Below are 25,681 nucleotides of genomic sequence, written 5' to 3' on the forward strand. Positions count from 1 at the left end.
AGTAAATGAGAATAAACTGAATATATGAACAGTATTCTTCTTTAGACCGAGTGGTAGTTTGATGTTGGAAAATTCCTGGGCTGATGATCAGATTAAAATGGCATCGCAGTGCAGTTCTGTTTTCGGGGCATCCTGGATCCCCATTTTGATGCTGGTTCTTCTGTGTGGTTCAGAAAACTGAAAGAAGGCTTCCCTAACAGCATTCTAATCGTATCATTTTTTTTTAATTGAAGTATCATTGATAAATATTTTTTTTGAGAGGGCATCTCTCATATTTGATCAAATGGTTGTTAACAACAATAAAATTCTGTATAGGGGGGTCAATGCTTAATGCACAATCATTAATCCATCTCAAGCCTAATTCTCGTCATTCTCCAATCTTCTGAAGCTTAACGAACAAGTTCTTACATGGTGAACGAATTCTTACATAGTGAATAAGTTCTTACATGGTGAGCAGTACAAGGGCAGTCATCACAGAAACTTTCGGTTTTGATCACGCATTATGAACTATAAACAATCAGGTCAAATATGAATATTCGTTTGATTTTCATACTTGATTTATATGTGGATCCCACATTTCTCCCTTTATTATTATTATTATTTTTATTTTTAATAAAATACTGAAGTGGTAGGTAGATGCAAGATAAAGGTAGAAAACATAGTTTAGTGCTGTAAGAGGGCAAATGTAGATGATCAGGTGTGTGCCTGTAGACTATGTGCTGATCCGAGCTAGACAAGGGCAGCAAAACATCCACGGATGCAGAAGATTTCTCTCAAAACAGGGGGGGTGAGGTTCTGAGCCTCACCTCTGTTGATCCCCAATTTCTCACCTGATGGCCCCCCTGCGACTGTGCCTGTCTTAGGTTGTTCCTCCCTTGAGGAATCTTACCCGTCTCTGGCTAACCAGTCATCTTCTGGGGCCATACAGGGAAATGTAAAGTTGGTAAGTGAGAGAAGCCATATTGTTTGAAAAGGTTAGCTTTTTACTTCTTTGCAGATTTATGCCCTGTGGCTTCTATGCCCAGCACTTGTCTCGAGGTATCTTCACCACCTGGAGGAATTATGATGCTTGGTAAATTCGATATGAGGCACAAATTATATTTAAGGGTTGTAATTAGGAAGGAAGAAGAAAAGCTATAGAGGTAGCATATGGAAGAAAACATGGGAGGATTGATTATTTCTTTGACATATCTTCTTGTAGAGTACCTTAAGCATGTATAGGTTTTAAACTACTAACTAACTTGCGCACACATATTAACATAATAGGAATACGGTGACATAAACTAAGAAAATCTATAATTACCAGCCACATTGATAAACATTTTTATACTGGCTTCAAATATACAATATGGTGGTTCAACAGTTCCCCATATTATTAAATCCTCACCCCCTTTAGTGTGTTTCCTACTGTCAACATAGGAAGATGTTACAGAGCGCTGACTGCATTCTCCAGGCTGTACCACTATCCCCGTGAGCAACTTATATAATGATTGAGAATTTTTGTGCCCCTGTATCTCCCCAGCCCTTCCCACCCACCCTTAAGAGACTTCCTAATTTATTAAAATATTCCAGAGATAGGAAATACTTCCAGTTCACCTACTGAGAGCTAAAAACTTTTTTCTCAATTACAGACACACAAACCAGAGAGCTTTGCATTTGGTTTAAAACTTCAGCTACGGTTAAAGTGAGCACAACACAAAAATCACCCCGATCTAGATCTCAAAGGGCTGTCTGCCTTCTAATGAGACACAACATTGCACAAACAAAAATGGCTGAAGACCAGATTCTTTGTCATCTCTTGTCAGAGAATAGACCCCCATCTCTACATGACACACATAATCAATTGGCCAAAAAAAAGGCCAGTTTTTCACTCATCATAACCACCAAAGGGAAATGACGTATTGTCCATGAGGAAGCCAGATGACATCCAAACTTGGCCAAAATCAGATACAAAAGCACAAACAACAGAGAAAGAAATGACCAAATGGAAAGTGTCAGTGAAGGCAAAGTTTCTTGCCACTTAAGATTCATTCCAGGGACGCACTGAAAAAGTTTTTGAGCTCAAAAATTCCATGTCTTAACCAACAGAGTTTAAGTGGCTTTGGCAGCTGAATCCACTTGGGTGTCTCAGGGGGATCTCTATCAAGTGTCAGAGATGATTTTCAAAAAGTTAATGACATGACTCTCTTACAAATAGAAACTGACCATCTGCCAGAGATTTATTTAATTAAATAATGAGAGAACCAGCAAAACTGGAGGGCTAGTGGCTTAATAATTTTTATGAATTTTATAAATCTTACTCATAAGGGTATTATCTTTGAAGATGTTTCAACTCCAATAATGTACAACAGCTTAGTAAGGTTTTATTTCAAATCATTAATCAAGTACATTACTGAACTCTGCATTTTAAATTGTGGTGACTGTAATTACATAGTTAACACAGCCCATAACTGTGGATTCAGATATAAGTATTATTTTGTCTATTTTTATGCATTTGTTACTTCCACCCAGATTGATCACTTAATATGATAATTTTCATATCTACTGCAAATATATATATGTCTTTTTAGAAATTATATTTTTGTTTTTATGATTTGATGGGATACTGAAGTTTACAGATGTGTTTTTTATTGAATTTTAAAGATTTTTAGATGTTTACCAAAACTTGCACTCTCCCATTATTAATTCCATGTAAAACTCAGAAACATTTCAAACGATATCCAGTATAACTTGGGGTTATAACTCTGAACTAATGTTCTGATTTTCTCTGCCACTTACTTAAAATATTTAAGCATATGCAATGATATACCACGGTGACACTGGTTAATCTAAGCTGTACGTGCAATTAGATGCTTTAATCGAGAATTCAAACCTGAGGACGAATTACCTGCTTGAGAAAGGCCGAGCTCTACAGGCAACGGCAGTAAGCATGTCATTTCTCTTTCTCTCTGAATAACACCAGATAGTTTGGCTTAAGTCAGGACCCTTTGTTCTGTTGTAACCTATTTGTGTAATACACACGTTCATACAATATAAACTAACTAATCTATATCATTCTTCAGTAGAGAATTGCCTCAGTTTAATGTAGATATTATACATAGTTCATTTTTGCACCACCAAACCAGAGCAGCTGGATGTTAAGTAAAGGAAGGCAGATAAAGTCAGCAAAGGGTAGAGAAATACAGTGCTGGACATGATGCCTAGACACCCTGGATTCTTCCTTGCGGCTCTGTTGGCCCACATGATGGTTCCTGGAAATTCTAATGTGTCATGTTCTTCATATGATCTTACCTAACATAACTTGACAGCCTCAACCCTTCTTTATGCTGCCGTGAACTGACTTAAACTTATTTTTAATGGCAATTTAGCATAGTACTACTGTTTTCAAGATTTAATATACCTTTTTTTTGCTTGCTTGCTTAATTAAAAATATCCTTATGTACAGAATAATTTTCCGTGAAACCTCTTTACAGTATAACCAAGTTTAAGGTAAAGCATATTGTTGCTTAGTTCTACCAATTAATTAGTGCCATGATACCCCCAAATAAATTAATATGTGCCTGATAAAATTGGTAAAGGTCAGTCTGAATTTAAAAAGGTGTAATTGTCCAGAAAGTGTTTTGGTTTTTTTTTCTCATCAGTCTCCAATCTTCTGAAGCATAACGAACAAGTTCTTACATGGTGAACAAGTTCTTACATAGTGAGTAAGTTCTTACATGGTGTACATGGTGTACATGGTGTACAAGGGCAGTCATCAGAGAAACTTTCGGTTTTGATCATGCATTATGAACTATAAACAATCAGGTCAAATATGAATATTCGTTTGATTTTTATACTTGATTTATATGTGAATCCCACATTTCTCCCTTTATTATTATTATTATTATTTTTAATAAAATGCTGAAGTGGTAGGTAGATGCAAGATAAAGGTAGAAAACATAGTTTAGTGTTGTAAGAGGGCAATTGTAGATGATCAGGTGTGTGCCTGTAGACTAAGTGTTAATCCAAGCTAGACAATGGCAATAAAACATCCACAGATGCAGAAGATTTCTCTCAAAACAGGGGGGGTGAGGTTCTAAGCCTCACCTCTGTTGATCGCCGATTTCTCACCTGATGGCCCCCCTGTGACTGTGCCTGTCTTAGGTTGTTCCTCCCTTGAGGAATCTTACCCGTCTGGCTAACCAGTCATCTTCCAGGGCCATACAGGGAAATGTAAAGTTGGCAAGTAAGAGAGAAGCAATATTGTTTGAAAAGGTTAGCTTTTTACTTCTTTGCAGATTTATGCCCTGTGCCTTCTATGCCCAGCCTTTGTCTTGAGGTATCTTTACCACTTGGAGGAATTATGATACTCGGTGAATTCGATATGAGGCACGAATTCTATTTAAGGGTTGTAATTAGGAAGGAAGAAGAAAAGCTATAGAGGTAGCAGACGGAAGAAAACATGGGAACATTGATTATTTCTTTGACATATCTTCTTGTAGAGTAACTTAAACATGTATAGGTTTTAAACTACTAATTAAATTGTGCACACACATTAACATAATAGAAACACAGTTACATAACCAAAGCAGATCTATAATTACCAGCCATCTCCAGTGAAGCCAAGAAAACCAGTTAGGCACCCTAGGCATTTGTGAAAATTTGTCTATGACATAATGGATATTGTCCAACTGTACTTGAACAGTCTGAGAGAAATCAGACAAATTAAAACAACCCATTCCTGGGAACTATTCACATCCCATATGTTCTTTTAACAGTAGGTAGTCTGTAGTTGTAAGATTTTGGAGCGCTACAACTTGCACTTCTCCTAATTCTTGGTTGAGTTCCTACAGTATAGATCCAGTCAAATTTGTTGTTTTACTGTCTGCACAGGTCAGCTTAGATATCTTCTTCTTCATTCCAATGGGAAGTCCAGGAACCGGTGGGATGAATGCAGCTACAACTGTAGCAGTGCCTGGATCTTTGTTAAGGTTTTTTGATCATCATCTTCTGGTATGACTCTTCCAGAGAGTGCTGATGTTGGAAGTTCTTCTTCATATCGTATCTTAGTTCATTTTCTGGGTAGCCAAATTAGGCTTTGATCCTCTGTATAAACACAAACAGACCCTTTGCCCACACTTTGATATGCCCTTTATACCATTGTGTAGAACTCATTGGGGGTCACCACACAGGAACTGCTTTTTTTTTTCTTTAAGAGAAAGGAATATTATCACAAAAGTGTACCTCCATAGCCGATCACCTGACACCCTTTAAGTGATCAAAATTAAGGATATTTAAAGCATGCATTAATCTTTGATTTACAGTTAGTTTTATCCTATCAGGGAGTAATCCCCCTTTTCTTTCTTTCTTTCATTTTTTTGTTATCTTTAATCTACACTTACATGAAGAATATTATGTTTACTAGGCTCTCCCCTATACCAGGTCCCCCCTCTAAACCCCTTTACAGTCACTGTCCATCAGCATAGCAAAATGTTGTAGAATCACTACTTGTCTTCTCTGTGTTGTACAGCCCTCCCCTTTCTCCCTCCCCCCCGCTTGCATGCTAATCTTAACACCCCCCTTCTTCTTCCCCCCCTACTTATACCTCCCTACCCACTCATCCTACCCAGTCCCTTTCCCTTTGGTACCTGTTAGTCCATTCTTGGGTTCTGTGATTCCGCTGCTGTTTTGTTCCTTCAGTTTTTCCTTTGTTCTTATACTCCACAGATGAGTGAAATCATTTGGTATTTCTCTTTCTCCGCTTGGCTTATTTCACTGAGCATAATACCCTCCAGCTCCATCCATGTTGCTGCAAATGGTAGGATTTGCCCTCTTCTTATGGCTGAGTAGTATTCCATTGTGTATATGTACCACATCTTCTTTTTCCATTCATCTACCGATGGACATTTAGGTTGCTTCCAATTCTTGGCTATTGTAAATAGTGCTGCGATAAACATGGGGTGCATCTGTCTTTCTCAAACTTGATTGCTGTGTTCTTAGGGTAAATTCCTAGGAGTGGAATTCCTGGGTCAAATGGTAAGTCTGTTTTGAGCATTTTGATGAACCTCCATACTGCTTTCCACAATGGTTGAACTAATTTACATTCCCACCAGCAGTGTAGGAGGGTTCCCCTTTCTCCACAGCCTCGCCAACATTTGTTGTTGTTTGTCTTTTGGATGGCAGCCATCCTTACTGGTGTGAGGTGATACCTCATTGTAGTTTTAATTTGCATTTCTCTGATAATTAGTGATGCGGAGCATCTTTTCATGTGTCTGTTGGCCATCTGTATTTCTTTTTTTGGAGAACTGTCTGTTCAGCTCCTCTGCCCATTTTTTAATTGGATTATTTGTTTTTTGTTTGTTGAGGCGTGTGAGCTCTTTATATATTTTGGACATCAAGCCTTTATTGGATCTGGCATTTACAAATATATTCTCCCATACTGTAGGGCTCCTTTTTGTTCTATTGATGGTGTCTTTTGCTGTACAGAAGCTTTTCAGCTTAATATAGTCCCACTTGTTCATTTTTGCTGTTGTTTTCCTTGCCCAGGGAGATATGTTCAAGAAGAGGTCACTCATGTTTATGTCTAAAAGGTTTCTGCCTATGTTTTTTTCTAAGAGTTTTATGGTTTCATGACTTACATTCAGGTCTTTGATCCATTTTGAATTTAATTTTGTATATGGGGTTAGACAATGGTCCAGTTTCATTCTCCTCCAGTAGCTGTTCAGTTTTGCCAGCACCATCTGTTGAAGAGACTGTCATTTTGCCATTGTATGTCCATGGCTCCTTTATCAAATATTAATTGACCATATATGTTTGGGTTAATGTCTGGAGTCTCTAATCTGTTCCACTGGTCTGTGGCTCTGTTCTTGTGCCAGTACCAGATTGTCTTGATTACTATGGCTTTGTAGTACAGCTTGAAGTTGGGGAGTGAGATCCCCCCTATTTAATTCTTCTTTCTCAGGATTGCTTTGGCTATTCGGGGTCTTTGGTGTTTCCATATGAATTTTTCAATTATTTGTTCCAGTTCATTGAAGAATGTTGCTGGTAATTTGATAGGGATTGCATCAAATCTGTATATTGCTTTGGGCAGGATGGCCATTTTGGTGATATTAATTCTTCCTAGCCATGAGCATGGGATGAGTTTCCATTTGTTAGTGTCCCCTTTGATTTCTCTTAAGAGTGACTTGTAGTTTTCAGGGTATAGGTCTTTCACTTCTTTGGTTAGGTTTATTCCTAGGTATTTTATTCTTTTTGATGAAATTATGAATGGAATTCTTTTCCTGATTTCTCTTTCTATTGGTTCATTGTTAGTGTATAGGAAAGCTACAGATTTCTGTGTGTTAATTTCGTATCCTGAAACTTTGCTATATTCCGATATGAGTTCTAGTAGTTTTGGGGTGGAGTCTTTAGCGTTTTTTATGTACAATATCATGTCATCTGCAAATAGTGACAGTTTAACTTCTTCTTTACCAATCTGGAATCCATGTATTTCTTTGTTTTGTCTGATTGCCATGGCTAGGACCTCCAGTACTATGTTAAATAGCAGTGGGGAGAGTGGACATCCCTGTCTAGTTCCCGATCTCAGAGGAAAAGCTTTCAGCTTCTCGCTGTTCAGTATAATGTTGGCTGTGGGTTTATGATATATAGCCTTTATTATGTTGAGGTACTTGCCCTCTATTCCCATTTTGCTGAGAGTTTTAATCATGAATGGATGTTGAATTTTGTCAAATGCTTTTTCAGCATCTATGGAGATGATCATGTGGTTTTTGTCTTTCTTTTTGTTGATGTGGTGGATGATGTTGATGGATTTTCGAATGTTGTACCATCCTTGCATCCCTGGGATGAATCCCACTTGGTCATGGTGTATGATCCTTTTGATATAGTGTTGAATTCTGTTTGCTAATATTTTATTGAGTATTTTTGCATCTACATTCATCAGGGATATTGGTCTGTAATTTTCTTTTTGGTGGGGTCTTTGCCTGGTTTTGGTATTAGGGTGATGTTGGCTTCATAGAATGAGTTTGGGAGTATTCCCTTCTCTTCTATTTTTTGGAAAACTTTAAGGAGAATGGGTATTATATCTTCTCTGTGTGTCTGATAGAATTCCGAGGTAAATCCGTCTGGCCCGGGTGCTTTGTTCTTGGGTTTTTTTTTTATTACCATTTCAATTTCTTTGCTCATAATTGGTTTGTTTAACTTTTGTGTTTCTTCCTTGGTCAGTCTTGGAAGGTTGTATTTTTCTAGGAAGTTGTCCATTTCTTCTAGATTTTCCAGCTTGTTGGCATATAGGTTTTCATAGTAGTCTTTAATAATTCTTTGTATTTCTGCGGAGTCTGTCATGATTTTTCCGTTCTCATTTCTGATTCTGTTGATTGGTGTTGATTCTCTTTTTCTCTTAATACGTTTGGCTAGAGGCTTATCTATTTTGTTTATTTTCTCAAAGAACCTGCTCTTGGTTTCGTTGATTTTTGCTATTGTTTTATTCTTCTCAATTTTGTTTATTTCTTCTCTGATCTTTATTATGTCCCTCCTTCTGCTAACTTTAGGCCTCATTTGTTCTTCTTTTTCCAGTTTCAATAACTGTGATGTTAGACTCTTCATTTGGGATTGTTCTTACTTCTTCAAGTTTACCTGGATCGCTATATACTTTCCTCCTAGGACTGCTTTCGCTGCGTCCCACAGAAGTTGGGGCTTTGCTTTGTTGTTGTCATTTGTTTCTATATATTCTTTGATCTCTATTTTAATTTGTTCATTGATCCATTGATTATTTAGTAGCATGTTGTTAAGCCTCCATGTGTTTGTGAGCCTTTTTTCTTTGTAGAATTTATTTCTACTTTTATACCTTTGTGTTCTGAAAAATTGGTTGGTAGAATTTCAATATTTTGGATTTTGCTGAGGCTCTTTTTGTGGGCTAGTATGTGGTCTATTCTGGAGAATGTTCCATGTGCACTTGAGAAGAATGTATATCTTGTTGCTTTTGGATGTAGAGTTCTACAGATGTCTATTAGATCCATCTGCTCTACTGTGTTGTTCAGTGCTTCCATGTCCTTACTTATTTTCTGCCCAGTGGATCTATCCTTTGGGGGTGAGTGGTGTGTTGAAGTCTCCTAAAATGAATGCATTGCAGTCTATTACCCCCTTTAGTTCTGTTTGTATTTGTTTCACATATGCTGGTGCTCCTCTGTTGGGTGCATATATATTTAGAATGGTTATATCCTCTTGTTGGACTGAGCCCTTTATCATTATGCAGTGTCCTTATTTATTTCTTGTTACGTTCTGTTTTGAAGTCTATTTTGTCTGCTATTAGTACTGCAACCCCGCTTTCTTCTCGCTGTTGTTTGCCTGAAATATGTTTTTCCATCCCTTGACTTTTAGTCTGTGCATGTCTTTGGGCTTGAGGTGAGTTTCTTGTAAGTAGCATATAGATGGGTCTTGCTTTTTTATCCATTCTATTACTCTGTGTCTTTTGATTGGTGCATTAAGTCCATTTACATTTAGGGTGACTATTGAGAGATATGTACTTACTGCCATTGCAGGCTTTAAATTCGTGGTTACCAAAGGTTCTAGGTCAGCCTCTTTAGTTTCTTACTGCCTAACTTAGCTCACTTATTGAGCTGTTATATACACTGTCTGGAGATTCTTTTCTTCTCTCCCTTCTTATTCCTCCTCCACCATTCTTCATACATTGGGTGTTTTGTTCTGTGCTCTTTCTAGGAGTGCTTCCATCTAGAGCAGTCCCTGTAAGATGCCCTGTAGAGGTGGTTTGTGGGAAGCAAATTCCCTCAGCTTTTGCTTGTCTGGGAATTGTTTAATCACGCCATCTTATTTAAATGATAGTCGTGCTGGATACAGTATCCTTGGTTCAAGGCCCTTCTGTTTCATTGCATTAAAGATATCATGCCATTCTCTTCTGGCCTGTAGGGTTACTGTCGAGAAGTCTGATGTTAGCCTGATGGGTTTTCCTTTATAGGTGACCTTTTTCTCTCTAGCTGCCTTTAAAACTCTTTCCTTGTCCTTGATCTTTGCCATTTTAATTATTATGTGTCTTGGTGTTGTCCTCCTTGGATCCTTTCTGTTGGGGGTTCTGTGTATTTCCGTGGTCTGTTCGATTATTTCCTCCCCCAGTTTGGGGAAGTGTTCAGCAATTATTTATTCAAAGACACTTTCTATCCCTTTTCCTCTCTCTTCTTCTTCTGGTACCCCTATAATATGGATATTGTTCCTTTTGTTTGGTCACACAGTTCTCTTAGTATTGTTTCGTTCCTGGAGATCCTTTTATTTCTCTCTATGTCAGCTTCTATATGTTCCTGTTCTCTGGTTTCAATTTCATCAATGGCCTCTTGCATCTTACCCATTCTGCTTACAAATCCTTCCAGAGTTTGTTTCACTTCTGTAATCTCCTTTCTGGCATCTGTGATCTCCCTCCGGACTTCATCCCATTTCTCTTGCGTATTTCTCTGCATCTCTGTCAGCATGTTTATGATTTTTATTTTGAATTCTTTGTCAGGAAGACTGGTTAGGTCTGTCTCCTTCTCTGGTGTCTCTGTGATCTTGGTTTGCCTGTAATTTTGTCTTTTCATGGTGATAGGAATAGTTTGCAGAGCTGGGACGAGTGATGGCTGGAAGAACTTCCCTTCTTGTTGGTTTGTGGCCTTCCTCTCCTGGGAGAATAGCGACCTCTAGTAGCTTGTGCTGGGTAGCAGCACACAGATCGGGCTTCTGCTTCCTGCCTGGCTGCTATGGAGTTTATCTCTGCTGTTGCTGTGGGTGTGGCCTGGCTCAGGCTGCTACTCCAAAGTGGTGGAGTTGCGTTGGAGGGGGAGCAGCTGGGAGCCTATTTATCTCCATAAGGGGCCTCTGTGCTCCCTGCAGCCCAGGGGATTAGAGTGCCTAGAGATACCCAGATTCCCTACCTCTGCACTAAGTGTCCCGCCGTGCCCCTTTAAGACCACAAAAGAAAAAATGGCTGCTCGTTTTTCTTTATTCTCCGGCACCAGCCTCAGGCACCCGCTCACCAGTCTTGCTGCCCTGTTTCCCTAGTATTGGGGTCTCTATCCCTTTAAGACTTCCAAAAAGTGCTCGCCAAAACAAAACAATAACAACAACAACAAAAAATGGCCGCTCGCTTTTCTTTTCTTCTCCAGCACTGGCCTCCGATACCCACTGACCGTTCTTGCTGCCCTGTTTCCCTAGTATCCAGGACCCCACACATGCACTGTATCTGCGGTCTGGTGCAGATGGCTGGGGCTGGGTGTTCAGCAGTCCTGGGCTCCCTCTCCCTCCCTCTCTGACTCCTCTCCTCCTGCCAGGAGCTGGGGGGAGGGACGCTTGGGATCCACCGGGCCAGGGCTTGTATCTTAGCCCCTTTGCAAGGTGCTGGGTTCTCGCAGGTGTGGATGTGGTCTGGATGTTGTCCTGTGTTCTCTGGTCTCTATTCTAGAAGAGTCGTCTTTGTTATATTTTCATAGATATATGTGGTTTTGGGAGGAGATTTCCGCTGCTCTACTCACGCTGCCATCTTGGCTCCACCCCCTAATCGTATCATATTTGAACCAACTACTTTGCAAGTTGAAGTATTCAAAAGGTATATATAACCAACTACACACTTAACCTAAGTTTCTTGTTTTATGACATACATTAGAAAAAAACACTCTCCTTCATATTTTACAAATAGAGCTTATGTTTGTTGTTTCTTTCTAAGGTTATTTTTTTATCAGGTTCTGATTATTTTACATTCATCAAAAAGAAATAGAGTTACATTCCAGGTATAAAGGCTGACTGGCTTACTCTGCGTTACGTATCATTACTAAGGATGAGAAACCAGATATGTTGTGCCCCCTGAGATGATGCAAAATGAAGTATACAACACCTCATTATAGTACCCATGCCTAAAAAAGAAAAACAATGAATCTGAATCTATTCTGCCAGTGGATCCAACAAATTAAACATCGTAAGGGTACAATCAACCTAAAGTTACTCTTATACCAACATCACTTCTTTTCATATTATTGGTATACATGATTGAAATAATTTCAGAAAGTAAAAATTCACCATAGTGGGCAAAAATTCATCTTACTGTACTTTAATCAGAATTCCTTATAATAATAAATTAAAAATATTGTACCCTACTTGAATTCTGGTAAACAGTATTTGTTATTGCATAATTTGCATATAATTGAGGTTAAGTGGATTTTTTGCCTAGTGATTAGCTTTTCTTTTTCTTTATTAAGAATTGTGAATGCATATTTTTTGCTCATTGTTCTATTTGATTCTTGATGTCTTTCTTCCTTCTATATATTAGGCCTTTATTTGGTAAAGTTATTTATCATTTATCATATTTGTTCTACACTCCTCTTTTCCAGTTTCTAATTTTTAAAAAAATGTTTATAGACTCATATAAATTTTAAACATTTTAATGTTGTTAAACCTGCTGCTTCTTTCTTTTTGAGTTTTTCACATTGCTCTTAAACTTAGGAAGTTATTCCCTATTTAGAGAGATTCTGCTTCATGACCGAGAACTCTGATATTTAGAAATAAATATGAGTATTTAAAATCATATTTTCTTCCTAAAAAAAAAGGAAGATGTTCACCTTACAGTTTTTAACGTGGACCATTACTGAACTGCTATGCGTAAATTGATATTGTTAAAATTTCTGAAATTATCTTGCAAATAGCACAGTTATAATGAATAATTTGGGGTGTTTTAAGTGGGTCATTTTGTTATGTGTAAATGTTTAAACTGCCACAGTTTTTATAGCCATTTTGTCATTTCTACAAATGATGAAGTAATAGATGTAGCTGAGCCTGTTTGCACTGCTAGGGTGGCCAAGGGATCCCAGGAGCTAAGAGGTTTTCCAGATCGAAGGTCTTTCAGTGGTAAACCTGGGACAGACCCATTCAGGCAAACCACGATGGTTGACCACCCTTCAGAAGACAGCACACTCTGATCTTATAGGATCTTACAGGTTTCTCACCACTGAGTCTGGAAGTCTTTTCTGGACAACAGAAGCTAGCCACTTCCCCTTCATGCTGAAACACACACTCACACTTAGAGCATTCAGCCTACAAGCTGCCACTCCTCTCCAAACTGACCTCTCTCTAACTTGAAAAGAGCATTTATTTGGTGACAACAAATGCAATTATGTAATATCCTTTATATAAGTCACAGTAGAGTTGTTTTAAAACTAAAAACAGGATAAATGTAAAAAATTGACAATTTGTGTAGGACCTGGCAGAAAAATAGCTTTCTTAAAGTCACCTGGGGGTTGCTTCCACACCCATGTGATGTAAATTCAGAAAGCCCAAGATTTGGGGTTCCAGGGCTGAAATATAAAATATCAAGACAGTTGAGGGATACAGACTTTTGAATAAAAGACTTGGAGAGTAGATAGCAGTGCTAAAATTGTACCCTGTGTGAGTTAAATAACTAAAACATGAATATACAATGTGACTAACAACCAAGATATTGTACTGTGGAGGTTTTATGCTAAAATCGATAGTAGTAAAAGAGAATGGAGGTGTTTTCCATGTATCATGTGTTGCCCTCCAACCAAAGGCATGACCTGGGGAATCCATACATAATGATTTATGGCAGGACTCAAGCCTTGAAATAAAGTCATTTATGATCAAGTTTAATGAATATGTTTGCTATTCATATTGTTGTTACTTAAAAAACCAATACAATAAAAGACTTACAGACCCAAAAGATCATTGACATGTTAAAGGAATAAGCAGGTTATAGAAACCTAAGTAAGATTTAAATCACAAGGTCAGTCAAAACAAAGGCAATTGTAGTTTATGAATGATTGAAAATGCATCAGCTTTACATTAAGTGAAAAGCCAAATATGAAGGTCTTACCATAAGAGTATGGTTTGAAGACTCACATCTATGTTTCTGTCGAGGTAAATTGGTACAAACATTTTAGAGGTCAATTTGGCCTCATATACAAAATGTCCCAATTGAGAAAGGTCATTTCTAAGAATTTTGTGCACAGAAATATTTGCACAGATCTGTAAAAATATATCTGTGGGCTTATTGCTGAATATTTGTAATATTTGTGATAGTGAAAAGTTGACAACATAGGTGTATAACAATAGAGTTAAAAACGTTATTGTGGATCTACACTGAAGGATACTATGCAGCCATCAAAAAGAAGGAATTAGATTTATATATTGGGATATACTGGGGAGAAGAAACAAGTTGAAGAACAACATTCATAGTGTAATTTTATTTTATAAATTTAAAAAATCTGAATACACCTTCATATGTGTACACCTAAATAATTCAGAAAATACTATATTCACAGCAAACTGCTAAGAGTGGTTAATGCTGGGAGTGGGAGTGTTTCATTTAAATTTTTTATGATGTACTTATAATACTTTGTGTTTTAAAGGCAGTATTTCTTTTTTGTTTAAGAGCCAGGGAAGATATTACTAATTAGGTCCTCACTCTGAAATCACCGAATTTCCTCTTTTCATGACCACATCAGAGATAAAAGGCAGTGGTGATGGTATATAAAAGAATATCATTGGTCCTGTAGGTAAAACCAGACCTCTCCACATCACCCCAGCTACAGGTAAAATGCTGAAGTCACTTATACAATAAAGATCATATATTCAAGATTTTCCAATGGTCCTTAAAATATCTTTATAACTGGTTTGTTATTTTATTATATGTTTCTTCAACCTTGAAGTATCTTACCATTCACTTGTTGAAATTCCACCATGTGAATCTGTCTGCTTTTGCTTCCTCATAAAGCAGTATGAGTTGTTTCTCCATTCTCTTCTCCTTCCTTTCAACTAGAAGTTAAATATTTTTAGGCAAAACACTTCATAGGTGGTGCTGTATACTTCACATTTCACCGTAGTAGAAAGCACATGAGGTGGACATTCAAGATGGTGGCATGAGTAGGGTGGCAGAATCTCCTCCTAAAACCATATATATTTTCAAAATATAGCAAATACAACTATTCCTAAAAGAGTGACCAGAAGATTCAGTACACAAGCCAGACTACATCTGCGAGAACCCAACATTTCACAGAAAAGGGTAAGATACAAAGCCGTGACCCGGCGGGACACGAGCACTCCCCCCACCCCAGCTCACCGGTGGGAGGAAAACAATCAGAGTGGGGAGGTAGTGGAAGCACAGGATGGCTAAATAACCAGCTCTAGTAATCTTCCCCGGGAGCACAGATACACATTGCATGGTGCGCTGGATATTAGAGGAGTGGAAAAGCAAAATCCGAGATTAAGACTGCAAACGCATTCCCACCGCTGCCTGCCCTGGGACAAAAGAAAAGCATGCGCTTTAAAAGTCTTAAAGGGACAAGGGCTTAACAAGTGAACTAAATCATCCTGGCACACTCAGCCCAGCAGGCTGGGAACTTTAAGGAACTTCAGGCGCCCTAAACCCCTGGGTGGCAACACAGCTCTGAACCCCTCACGGTGATAAGCAGCCTGCTGTTCCTTCCCCACTGCCCTCACTGCAAGCAAACTTGCTGACCTGCCATTGCTGTGGAACAGCCAGGGAGCAGCCCCGCCTACAGCAACCACACAGCTTAATACAGAGGCTTCTTCCTGCATGCGGCTAACCAGCCCAGATTGAGAGGCTGCTCACTGCACGTAGTTGACTGGCACAGACAGCGGAGATGGGCACAGAGTCTGAGAAGCATGAAGGGGCTCTGTTCTCGCAGCAGAACACACACTGCTTGCCTGAGAACCCTGCCACTGCCCTAGGCAATCCCGAGGGCCGCTCCACCCACAGCAGCTCAGGGGATTAACGCAGAGGGTGCTCCCTGCATGCGGCTGACCTGCACAGACAGTGGAGATAGGTGCAGAGTCCAGAAAGCACGAAGGGGCTTTGTTCTCACAGCAGAACACATGCTGCTCGCCTGTGACCCTGGCCAGTGCCCTAGGCCATCCTAAGGGCTGCCCTGCCCATGGCAGCTCAGGAGATTAACCCAGGGGCTCCTCCCTATGTGCAGTTAACTGGTACAGACAGTGGAGACAGGCAAGGTGACTGGCAAGTAAGAAGGGATTTTGTTCTCCCAGCTGACACATGCGCCACTCACTGGCAACCACTTCCATCACCATGAAAAGGCAGAAGAACCTTGTTCAGTCCAAAATCCCTCAAACACCAGAGAGAGAGCTTGGTGAGACCGAAATCACCAATCTTCCTGAAAAAGAATTCAAAATAAAAGTCATAAGCATGCTGATGGAGCTACAGAGAAATATGCAAGAGCTATGGGATGAATTCAGGAGGGAGATAAAAGAAATGAAACAAACAATGGAAGGACTTAAGAGCAGACTGGATGAGGTGCAAGGGACTGTTAATGGAATAGAAACTAGAGAACAGAAGGAGGCTGAGGCAGAGAGAGATAAAAGGATCTCTAGGAATGAAAGAATATTAAGAGAACTGTGTGACCAATCCAAATGGAACAATATTAGCATAATAGGGGTACCAGAAGAAGAATAAGAGAGAAAAAGGGATAGAGAGTGTTTTTGAAGAAATAATTGCTGAAAATTTGCCAAAGCTGGGGAAGGAAATAATTTCTCAGACCATGGAAGTCCACAGATCTCCCAACACAAGGGACCCAAGGAGGAAACACCAAGACACATAATAATTAAAATGGCAAAGATCAAAGACAGGGGCATAGTATTAAAAGCAGCCAGAGAGAGAAAAAAATATGTATGCACCTACAAAGGAAAACTCATTGGGCTATCATCAGACTTCTCAGCAGAAACCTTACAGGCCAGAAGGGAATGGCATGATATATTCAATACAATGTAACAGAAGGTCCTTGAACCAAGAATATTGTATCCAGCAAGATTATCATTTAAATTTGAAGGAGGGACTAAACAATTCCCAGATAAGTAAAAGTTGAGGGAATTTACCTCCCACAAACCATCTCTACAGTGTATTTTAAAGGGACTGCTCCAGATGGAAGTACGCCTAAGGCTAAATAGGTGTCACCACAGAAAATAAAACCACAGCAAACAAAGTAGACCAACCAATACTTACTAAGGGCAAAATAAAATCAGCTATCCACAGAATCAGTCAAGGGAAACACAAACAGTACAGAATAAAACACCTAACTTATAAAGAGTGGAAGAGGAGGAATAAGAAGGGAGAGAAATAAAGAATCATCAGACTGTGCTGATAATAGTATAATAAGTGAGTTAAATAAGACAGTTAGATAGTAAAGAGGCTGCCCTTGAACCTTTGGTAAACATGAATCCAAAGCCTGCAATGGAAATAAGTACATATCTATCGATAATCACCCTAAATATCAATGGGCTGAAGGCACAAATCAAAAGACACAGAGTAATAGAATGGATGAAAAAGCAAGACCCATCTATATGCTGCCTACAATAGACTCACTTCAAACTTAAGACATACACAGACTAAAAGTGAAGGGATGGAAAAAAATACTTCATGCAACTAATACTGAGAAAAAAGCAGGTGTTGCAGTACTTGTATCAGACAAAATAGACTTCAAAACAAAGAAAGTAACAAGAGGCAAAGAAAGACATTAGATAATGATAAAGGGGGCAGTCCAACAAGAGGGTATAACCATTATAAATATGTATGTACTGAACACAGGAGCACCTACCTGTATGAAACAAATACTAACAGAATTAAAGGAGGAAACAGAATGCAATGCATTCATTTTAGGAGACTCCAACACACCACTCACTCTAAAGGACATATCAACTAGACAGAAAATAAGTAAGGAGACAGAGGCACTGAACAACACACTAGAACAGATGGACCTAACAGACATCTACAGAACTCTACACCCAAAAGCAGCCGGATACACATTCTTCTCAAGTGCACATGGAACATTTTCCAAAATGACCACATAGGAGGCCACAAAAAGAGCCTCAGTAAATTCAAGAAGATTGAAATTGTACCAACCAACTTCTCAACAATGTTGCTCATGTAATTGTATATTAATGATACCAAAATAAAAAGAAAAGAAAAGAAAGCACATGAATCTAGCTCTCCCAATATTTGTAATGTTAAGATTCATCCTTGGGTTAAGATGATGATGGCCTGATTCTAGAATTGTAGTACCTATACTAAAATCATAAAAAATAGACTTTAAGTCTATAAGAGACAAACAAGGACATTTTATATTAGTAGATGGGTCAATTCATCAAGAAGTTATAACAATTATAAACACGTACACACAAAACAACAGAACTTCAAAATATATGAAGCAAAAAGTGACAGAAGAGAAGGGGAAAATAGACAGCTCTATAATAATAGCTGGAGAGTTTAATAACCTACTTTCAATAATGAGTGGAACATCTAACAAAAAATCAATAAGGAAATAGAACAACGTTATAAGCCAACTAGACCTAACAGACATATCTAGGACATTTCACTACCAAGAGCTGACTGTACATTCCACTCAAGCACACAGGGAACATTGTTCAGGATAGACAATATATTAGATCACAGAAAAATCTCAATAAAGTAAAACACTCAGGTCATATAAAGTATCTTCTCCAACCACAGTAGAATTAAGCTAGAACTGAGTAACAGAAGGAAATCTGGAAAATTAAAAAATGTATGGGAATTAAAGAAGTCAAGAGATATTATAAAATATTTGGAAATAAATGTAAATGAAAACATACAGCATACCAAAACTTATAGGACATGAGAGCAGTAGTAAGAGGAAAAACCTATAGCTATAAACACCTACATTAAAAAAATAAGGAAGATCTCAAATCAACACTGAAATTTACAACTTAAGGAATGAGGAAAAGTATAGAAAATTAAACCCAAAGTGAACATAATAAAGTATGTAATAAAGATTAGAGCAGATATAAGCAAAATAGAACAGACAACAATTGAGTTATCAATGAAATCAAAAGTTGGTTCTTTAAAAGTACTAACAAAATTGACAAACCTTCAGCTAAATTACTAAGAAAAAAAAGAGAGAGAGATGACGTAAACCACTAAAATCAGAAATGGAAGTGGGGGCATTAATACTGACTTTACATAAAAAATATTCTAAGAGAATACTATGAACTTTATGTCAACTAATAGGATAACCTAGATGAAATGAAGAAACTCTTAGAAATATACACATTACCAAAGTGACTCATGGAGAAATAGAAAATCTCAGACTATTAACAATTAAAGAGATTGGGTCAGTAATAAAAATAAATCACCCAATAAGGAAAAATCCAGGACAAGATAGCTTCACTAGTGAATTCTATGAAACACTAAAGAATTAATACAAATTCTTCTTAAACTCTTCTAACATATGGAAGATAAGGGAGCACTTCCTAACTCATTCTATAAAGCCAGTATTATCTTGATACCAATTCTGGACATAGAGACCACAAAAAGGAAGACTATACACTAGTATAAAATACAGATATAAAAATTTCAGCAAAATATTAGCAAATTGAATTCAACAGCATATTAAAAAGGACTATACACCATGAGCAAGTGGGGATTATTTTTTTTCACTCAGTATCATTTCTTGGAAATTCATCCAAGTTTCTTGCATGTATCAATAGTGCATTCCTTTTTATTGCTGCATAGTATTCCATGGTATGGATGTACCACTGTTTGTTCAACTATTTACCCATTGAATAACAGCTGAGTCGTTTTCCGACTTTTTTGGTTATTATGAATAAAGTGCTGTGAAGATTCATGTCCAGGTTTTTGTCAAATATACATTTTCAATTGTGTCAGATAAGTGTCCAAGATTGTAATTTTTGAGTCATACAGTTGTTTCATGCTTAGTTTTATAAGAAAATGCCAAACTGTCTTCTGTAACGGTTACATTGTTTTACATCCCACCAGCAATTTATGAATGATCCTATTTCTCTGTATCTTTAGCAGTATTTGGTATTGTATTTTTTTATTTTAGTCATTTTGATATGTTTGTAGAGGTATCTCATGGTGATTTTAATTTGCAGTTCCCTAATGGCTGATGACATCCAACATTTTTTCATGTGCATTGTTTGCTAGCTGTATATCAGCTTCAGTGAATTATATGTTTGTCTTTTGCCCATTTGCTAACTGAATATTTTTCTTTTACTGTTGAGTTTTGAGATCTCTTTATGTATTCTAGATACTAGGCCTTCGTTAGATTTGTGGTTTGCAGATATTTTCTCTAAGTCTCTAGCTTGTCTTTTCACTGTTTTACAAGGTCTTTCTTAGAGAAAATGTTATTAATTTAATCAAGTCTGATTTATTAATTTCTTTTCTTGTATAACTCGTGCTTTTGGTACCAAGTCTAGGAATTTTTTTTGCCTAGTGCTTGGTCCTGAATTTTTTTCCTATTTTTTCTTAAAGCTTTATAGACTTGTACCTGTGACAATTTTGAGTTAGTTTTTTGTATAAAGTGCAAGGTTTAGGTTGAGGTTCAATTTTCTAACACATGGATGTCCAATTGCTCTAGCACCATTTCTGGAAAAGGTTATCCTTTCTTCATTGAATTGATTATGCATTTTGTAAAAAATAAGTTGGCACACATATCCGAGTCTATTTCTGGATTTTCTATTCTTTTCCATTGATCTATGTGTTTATCCTTCTACCGGTACCACACAGTCTTGATTACTGGTTATTTTTTTGAAAGCTTTGGAGTAGTTTTCAAAACATGCAGTGAAGACTCAGCACTGCTGCTGGGGCTAGAAAAAATGTTCCAAGAGACTGATGAGTATAATTATGTCTCATAATCCCAAGAGGTACTGTGAAAAGCATGTTTTGCTTAGAGGCAAAATACCTGGATTTGTAATTTTAGTGCATCAGGATGTGGCTGGGTGTACTGGCCAAATCTTTCAGCCTGAGCCTTGTTTTCTCATCTATGGTACTGGGATGCTGACATCTGTTTGGCCTACCCTTCCAGTATGCTTATGGAATCTATAGAATCTATAAGGTTTACACTAAAGCCAGTGTTCAAATATAAAGGGTTATTATTTGAGGGATAAGGCAAATGAGATCCAGAGAGCTTAAGGTCCTTCTTGCTGAAGGTCACTTTTTATTGGTTTGGTGGCATCAGCCAGAAAGTTTCACACGTTATTTGACAAATACTTAAAAAGAGTTCACATTCTGCCAGGCACTGTGAAAAGTCCCTAGGAATAAACATAGAAAGACATGGTCCTAGTCCTTAAGAATCTTCCTTTTTAGTGGGGATATATTCCATTTTTCAAAAGTAAATTCAAATTAAATTTGTATTGGGACTCTTAGAATTCCAGGATCCTTCAAGGTGGGTGGATCCATGGGACAATAAATCATTGTTCTGACATCCCTGTGAGTCACCAGCTATATTTTCAGGCATTCACAGGGCTGCACACTGACTTTGGTAGAGCCAAAAGGAAAGGGGAGGATTTTCCTGGACAGAACCAAAAACCCTCCAATGCCCACATGCTTGCAACCCCTTCCAAGCTATTCCCATGCCCATTCCAGGATTTCTTTGCCATCCATTTATTAAAACAAAGCAAAAACAACCTATGGAGCCAATTTAGAGTACTATATTGTGAATAAAAAATGCACTTTGCCTACTTCAAATGGAGCAGAACCTGTCAAAAGAGGGCAATCCTAAGAGTCAGCTTGTCTCTTCTGTATGCTCCCAGGTCTCATTTTGCAAACTGACTTCAGCCCAGGTCTGTCTGCAATAGAGCTGCATGGAGTAGTTTTAACAGTCAGAGGAAGAATAAAGGCAATTATTACTGAATCACTTTTAATATTATTAAGTGTGTTTTGGTGCATTCAGAATGCAAGGCATGAAAGTAAAACAAAAACACACAATAACAAAATATGCTCCAGCACAACAAAGTCAGAATCTAGTTCCTAGACTGACAGCTGTAGAGATGCTCTGAAGTAATTCCAAGTATCATCTCAGCCATTGGTGAGGGTCTGCTACCCGGAGGCACCTGAAGCCCTCTTTGACAAAGCAGCTGGTGCTTAGTTACTAAGTGTTCATGGTGATTTTTAGAATGGTGGAGTGGACGGACGAATAGAGAGATAGGTGGATTCATTCACTTAATACATACTGAATTTCAACTGTTTTGCCAGGCATTGTGCCAAGTGCTGTTAGGGAGTGACATTTGAAATCTGAGATCTGAAAACTACATTGACATAAGTAGGTGATGGCTGTAGTCAGAGCTGCCCTGTGCATTGGACCCAGAGAAGAATGGGGAATTGGCAAGAATTGGGGAAGTGACCTATGATGACGATGCGGGCAAGACTTCCCAAATATGCTTCTAACTTCAGGGAGACACACATATCTCTGCCTAACCATAGCCTATTATTTCAAATCTACTGGGTTAATAGGAGAAAGAACACAAAGCATGTAATTGTGGGCTCTACATATACACCAGAAAGAGTATAGGGAAAGTTCGAGGTAGGAACAAGAAAGGAGAGTAGGCAGAATTCTGCCTCACTGAAGAGCAAAGTGAGACGGATTTTGATGGGTATAGAAACTGGTGCATTCCATTTGAGATGGCAAGTCCATAGTTAGGAATTTATTGTCCAGAATTATTTGCAAAGGTATATAAGGAAAAGAACAAATGATGAATCCACATGCCATTTCTTTCACTGGATCTTAAATAATGCAGTCACAGACACCCTAAGAGCTGAGGAGGTTCTTCCTTCTTTGAGGTTGGAAGTTGTCACTGCAGCTGAGTTACTGTTTTTAGCTCCTTTTGGGATTCTAAAACCCTATATAAAAAAATCCAAACCTTTTAATTTCCTTTGAACTCAAACATGCACTTATGGAGCACCTGGTGAATGCAAAACTTCGGCTCGGCTGGGAAGGGTGCAATGCAAGATAACTTAGATCTGCTACTCTGACTTGAAAGACTGTGTTTGAGAGAAGATTGATTTGTAAAAACCTAAAATACTGAAATTCAATGAAATAATGGCTGTAATACAGCATTATGGAAATATGGAATAGTGTAAATACAATACATTCTAATTGGAGGGATAGGGAGGGGTGGAGTCCTAGTAAATCTGGCCTTAGCCTTGAAACATGATGACTTTGGGAGGCTCAGAGAGAGGGAAGGCCAGTTTCTCTTCCTTTAGGTTGGAAGAGCATGAGCTGTTATTTATTTAGTAAGTCTTTACTGAGCATCAACAAGGTGCTGTGTGATATACAGAAGCATAAGATCTACTATAAAGAGAAGATAAAATACATCCCTGAGAGAAAAATCACATGATATTAAGTGATACTATGTGATTAGGTATCAGAACAGTCTACAGAGTCCAGAAGTAAAGCGGAGGTACAGGGTAATTTTTTGTTTTGATAGTGAATTAGCAGCTTTGAAAATATTTCAATGAAATTAGAAGGAGAAAGCATGAGACACAAGATACACACTATTTCTACTACTACTCCCCTTCTCTAACCTTCTAGATTTTATAAAAAGTTTTTACTTTTAATTACCTGATGAGAAATGCATAATATACAATTTTATTTAGAAAAATTCAGGGGATAAGAAGTAGAGTAAAAAGTAAAATTCTGCCTTCAAAATCTCTCATTCTCCACCCAATATTACTTCTTTTCTTAGAAGTAAGCACTGTTAAAAGCCTGCTGTGTTTTCTTCCAGAATGATTTTTGGGGTATTTATATAATAGGTAACTGTGCTGTGATTTCACATGCATGGTTATAAGTGCTTTCTGTACTATGTAAAAACTCAATACCTGTATTTTGGTGATATTTTTCTATGTTAGTATATAGATAATAGAGTACATAGAGTTAAAACTCATTCTTCATAACTAGAATCTACAGTAAGACTATACCTTGGCTATTTCACCATGTCCATTTTGATAGACCATAGATCTTGAGAGCCACTAAGATCTTACCTGATTTATTTAAATATGCAAAAAAGCAAAAAATGAGCCCCAACACTGAGTCTACTGAATAGACATCTTATTTGAACCTCTCATTTACAGCCCTTACTCACTTCTCTTGAACTGTCCCCTGAAAGGGAGACACAAGCAATCTCGGCACCCCCCTAATCTTCCAGGGGGTTCTGTCTGCAAAGTGTACCCAGTATCTGGGAAACATGCCTTGAGGCATCCGAAATCAGCCCCCACTCTCTGGTTTTGTTCTCCCATCCTCCCTCCAGTTTCCCTCGCTTTTGGTATTCAAAGCCAAGTATTTCCACTAAAAACACAAACAAAACAAATCAACAAAAACAAATAACACTTTTCATCTACATAGCAGCTCCTACAAAAGTGGTTTGACTTTCAACTCCACCATGAATTGAAAAAAAAATTCCAGGTCCTCTTTTACCCTCTCTTTCAGAGATTCGTTGTCCTTCCCTGAAGCAGGGACACTAAGGTGATCACTGATATCTCAAAGGTGGAATGAAAGGCAGTGGGAAAAGCAAGTCCAGGGAGAGTGAGACCTCAGTTAATAACCTCAAATATGCCCAAGCACAACAGGAACACTTCCCCAAATCAGGTATATTTTGTGAGCATCACTTCGCTAGTTGCCTGATATTCTAACAAATATAATTTACCATTCTCATTTTATTTTTTAAAAACTATATTGTATGTGTGGGGTCACAGGGAAGACAGTGTAGCTCAGAGAAGACACATAGGGACTCTGTGGCATCTTATACACTGATGGACAGTGACTGCATTGGGGTATTGGGGGGACTCGATTATAAGGGTGAATGTAATAACCACATTGTTTTTCTTGTGAAACCTTCATAAGAGTGTATATCAATGATACCTTAATAAAAAAATTATATTGTAGATGATCTATGACTATCATAAGACAAATTCCCCCACCTCCAATTTATATTATAATTTATATCATAGTATTTGTATTATGTGAAGGCTTTTGTTACAGAGTCCGAATTGATTTCCAAATAGTTGTAACTGGTTCTAGAAAGTGCTGTATTTAGATTAAGTGCTGGTAGAAACGTTAAAGACTCCTGCACCAACCTTGAAAAAGTTGTCTGTACTAGTCGCCACCACTTCCTCACCTCTTACTCATTCCTCGACTCTTTGTGGTCTGGCTTCTGCCCAGACTGCTCCACTGAAACTGCTTCTGTCGAGGATATTGTTGCTGAATATAAGTCCTTTTCTTGTTTGACTTCTCAGAACTATTTGACAGTCCTGGACCCCTCCTCTTCCAGGAGACTCCTGTGCTCTCTGGGTTCTCCTCTCCCCAGTTTCAGTTTCCTTTTTAGGTTCATCCTCTTTTGAGCTTACCCATGTTTCTCAGGGATCTTAGACCCAAAGATCTTACTCTAAAAACGCTCCTCCAGCATTATTACCCATCCTCACTTCTAGATGCCGAAGTCTCCTAACTCCATCTCCTTCTCAGCTCCTTCTCATCCATCTGCTTACCAGACAGAGCTCCCCAGGAGGAGCTCCCAAGCCTATCTCAATGGAACAATGTCGAAATTATACTTATCATCTTAATCCGCCCTTGGTCCCCGCATTCCCTAATCTCACACCACATCCAAGGCGCCCAAGCCAGAAACATAAGCATCATCTCCTTCCCCCTCATTCCCCTCACACTGAGACAACTTCGCATTCTTGCTGTCTGATGCCAAATCTCTCTCAAATCTGCCCGCATGTCCCAAGTCCTCTGCCCCTGCAAGTCCATGTTCCTATCAGTCCAAGCTGGAACAGTGCCAACTTGGCTTGCTGCCTCTGGTCTTGCTTCTTTTCCTTCAACCCATTCTTGACACGGCAGAGAGAGCAAGCTTTCTGAAATGT

The 25,681-nt window shown here is 38.3% G+C and overlaps 1 long non-coding RNA gene across 7 annotated transcripts in view; it reads right to left on the bottom strand.

Annotated features, from left to right (window-relative positions):
• LOC118970876 (uncharacterized) overlaps positions 1–25,681 on the bottom strand; it is a 99,418-nt gene that overhangs the window by 39,981 nt on the left and 33,756 nt on the right. The gene's annotated exons all lie outside the window — the stretch shown is intronic.

Source organism: Manis javanica, chromosome 8, assembly GCF_040802235.1.
Source record: "Manis javanica isolate MJ-LG chromosome 8, MJ_LKY, whole genome shotgun sequence".
Classification (NCBI taxonomy): Eukaryota; Metazoa; Chordata; class Mammalia; order Pholidota; family Manidae; genus Manis; species Manis javanica.